General features: G+C 48.7%; 2 non-coding genes across 2 annotated transcripts; one reads left to right on the forward strand and one right to left on the reverse strand.

The window, feature by feature from the left end:
* TRNAQ-UUG lies at positions 1 to 72 on the forward strand. Its single transcript has one exon. It is a non-coding gene; the product is annotated as a tRNA-Gln (tRNA).
* A 2,722-nt stretch (positions 73 to 2,794) lies between these two features.
* On the reverse strand, positions 2,795 to 2,876 carry TRNAS-AGA. The gene has a single exon. It is a non-coding gene; the product is annotated as a tRNA-Ser (tRNA).
* Between the last annotated feature and the right edge of the window lie 812 nt (positions 2,877 to 3,688).

Consider the following 3,688-nt stretch of genomic DNA (forward strand, 5'->3'; position numbering starts at 1 on the left):
GGTCCCATGGTGTAATGGGCAGCGCTCAGGACTTTGAATCCTGGAATCTGAGTTCAAATCTCAGTGGGACCTCGTGGCAATACATTGCTTTGCTACGAAGCCCTGGAGCTCAATGTGTTTGGCTACCTTCTCTCAGGGTCAACTAGAGTGAGGTTTTTCCCTCCTGCTGGGTGACTGATCCACACTGGAGATAGGTCTTTGGTCCGGCTGGTTCAATGGGCTGGCGGCTACAGGTTGGGATCCTAGAACTTAACAGTCTGGCTAGAGATTCCTGTGGATTGATCATATGCTTGTTTCTTGCTGCTTCACCTGATGTCCATAACTTTGGTCCCTGCAGCTGCCACACTCTTCCTCTTGCCCACATGGCACTTGAAGGAAGGAGTTCCAGGGCCAGGCTTCATAGTCAGGGCTAGGCAGAAGGGAGGAAGAGACCCAGACTGGAGCCCAACACACCTCTCCTCCTCTGGGCACCTGGGGTGTTGTTCCCTCCTGTTCAGACACCCCTGGGGCCCTGCACAGCTCTCCCTGATTTCAGCTGTTAGTGAGGGAGCCTCACTGCTAGCGCAGACTGGGCAGTTTCTTGCATGAGAGACACTGTCCCAAAGCAGGACTAATGCTTAGAGCTGGTTATCAGTGATTTCAGCTCTGTTGGTCTGCAGCAAGACTCTCCATTGAGTCTTAACCAGCTCTGTTATTACACAGGGAAGAACAAAAGGGTCAAATGAGGCCCGGAAGCCTTAAGAAGAATCCACCCCACCGAGTACAACACTTGTCGCTACCTGGTCTCAGCCCCACTGAGAATGTTTTGGGGTCACTCCTTGCCTGTATCAACCTAGGGGTTTTGGAGAATCACAATTAACAGGTGCTCCAGTGGCGCAATTGGTTCACGCACAGTACTTATAGGGCAGTGCTGAAAGAAGCTATTCTGAGGTTGTGAGTTCAAACCTCACCTGGAGCACTGGTTTTCATTAGCCAAGTGGTGTCACCCCCCCATTTGGCCCTGTGGAAGGTAGAATTCCAGCCCTGGGGACACTGAGGAGGGGAGGGTTTAAAAATGCCCCTTCACTTATTACCTCCTCTCCAGAGCGCAGGTCAGAATCTACAATCCTTTCTCCCCCCCAGCCCCTGTGCCGGGATCCCTCAAGCAGAGCCTGGAGTCCTGCCCAGGGCGTCTGTACTATTGACACAGACTAAGTGACAGGGACAAAACACTCAAATCCCGCCTGGTGCGAGGAGCCAGGTTTGCTCTTCAAATTCTGTCGTTGGTACATTTCCAGGCCTGGGAATGTCCCACAACAGCATTGAATGGGAAGCTGCCTGCAGAACAGTGACACTGCACAGAGCTCCTGTGGAGGAGGGGTGGGAATTAGTAACATTTTGAGGATCGTTTGGGAAATGAGCCTTTGCTGACAAGGTTTGTCTCTGTTCATATTTCACCTTCAGGTGTTATGTTGAGGGATCTTTAGTATATTGTTGTGAGGTTAATAACTATCTCCTCAACTTTATTTACTCAACTTAAATATTGGTGTCACTTGATTTTTGCATCTCCCTGTGAAAATACAACTGACACGTGTGGCTTTCTACAGGGGGTCATGATGTTAAAGTTGGGGAATTCAGTCTCTCTACTTCGGGGGGGGGGGTGTTGCTTTTTTAGAGCTGCCTCAGGGCCAGGCACACCGGGCTGTTAGCTGCACCCACGGTCCTTGCCAGGGGCCCCTGCTGAACCCTGGGCGGCTGCACTGCCGTGCTGGGGTGACTTTGCAGGTGGAGAAGCTGCTGTGGAGCAATGTAGAGCAGGTGCAGGAAGGAGACGGGGTCACTATTCACATTCTGAACTGCACAATTTTCCAAATTTGGGACTAGATTCATAGATTCATAGACTTAAGGTCAGAAGGGACCATTATGATCATCTAGTCTGACCTCCTGCACAATGCAGGCCACAGAATCTCACCCACCCACTCCTGTAACAAACCCCTAACCTATGTCTGAGTTATTGAAGGCCTCAAATTGTGGCTTAAAGACCTCAAGGTGCAGGGAATCCTCCAGCAAGCGACCCGTGCCCCACGCTGCAGAGGAAAGCGAATGTCCGAGAACAATTCTAGGGGAAGGTGAACGCAGAGCAATGACACTGGAGATGCCCAGACCTCCAATAGGGGCAATGTGGAAATTAATAATGGGAAGATCATTTGTGAAATTAGTCGTCACTGACAAGATTTGTCTCTGTTCCTATTTCACGTTATGGTGTTAGTTAGAGGAATCAGTACAGATTTTTACTATATTAATTAAACACTTAATTTTATTTAATCAAGCCAAAAACTTAGTATCACTTATTTTTTCTCTGTCCTAGCAAGAATGAATTGAATTTTGTGACTTTCTGGAAAGTGCAGCGAGATTAAATGTGGGAAATTCAGTCTCTGTGTTTGTGAGCTGATGTTTTCCTCTCACAGGTCAGTGCCTGCATTGAAATACCCAGAGGGATCTAAGGCCTGGTGTATGCTGGGCACTTCACTGGCAGAGCGACGTCTCCCAGGGTGTGACCCCCCCACAAACCCATATATTTAAGGTGACCTAAGCCAGGGTTAGATAGTGCTAAAGAAAAGGAAGAATTGTTCTGTCCATGCAGCTATTACAGTGTTGGGAAAATCCCTCCAGTCACTGTCTACTCCAAAGTCCTATAGCAGTGCCACAGCAGCATTTTAAGTGTAGACAGAGTGAAACTAGATTTATCTCCAGTTCACGCTGTGGATGCTCAGGGACTAAGACTACAATAATAACAACAGCAGCGCAGCACTTGCGTAGTTGGCAGGATTCAAACCTTCACAGGGAAACCCCAATGGATTTCTAGTCCATCGCCTTAACCACTCAGCCACAACTACGTAACATGCGTTCATTTCACTGCATGATGATTTTGTTCTCACTGAATTGTCACTTCAAATTGTTTGCTCAGACCAGCTTCCCCAGCACACTCACGGCTGCGCATCAGTGTAAGTGTGTCCTTGGGTGAACAGTGACAATTCCTGCCCATTTCCCTTCCGGCTGGAGCAGCATGAGAGTGTGTTTGTGTGAATGACATTGCTGTAGATTGTTGTTCATTCCCCACTCTGACAATTCAGACAGTCCCTTTCCCATTCAAATCTCCAGCACATCGTTCCAATAGCAGGGGGCAGGATTTCTCTGGGGCACTGAGGGCTGCTGCGTGAACTCAGCCTTGCATTCCACCCTTGATGTTTCATGGACTAACAACAGCAGCAGAAAGAAAGAGCTGAGCCAATATCTCCCTGGCAGGGATGCAGGTGCCACGTCCCCTCTGTCTGACCATCGCCATTGCAGGAGAGAAGGGTTCACTGGAATCGAATGCCCTGGCTCAGACCAGAGACACAGGGAGGTTTTGCTGTTTATGGATCTGTGCAAAGGAAATGTTGTCTCTGTGTGAAACTGAGGTCAGAAATGAAACGTCCACATGGTGGCCCAATGCTCTATGGAATGTGGGTGAAGGACTCAGGCTGAGAAATGATTTAACAGGGGTTTCAATTTATTGCCCTGATTAAAATCTATGGCTAAAAGGCAGCCACTGTTGTTAGTACTTGTACCTGTGTAGGGACACCCCAGTGGGTGTCAAGTCCATTGCCTTCACCAGGGGCAGTCGATTATTTTATCAAGATACAAATTTCTTGGTCAAGGCCTAGGC

This window comes from Mauremys mutica, unplaced genomic scaffold (genome assembly GCF_020497125.1).
Source record: "Mauremys mutica isolate MM-2020 ecotype Southern unplaced genomic scaffold, ASM2049712v1 Super-Scaffold_100100, whole genome shotgun sequence".
Lineage (NCBI taxonomy): Eukaryota > Metazoa > Chordata > Testudines > Geoemydidae > Mauremys > Mauremys mutica.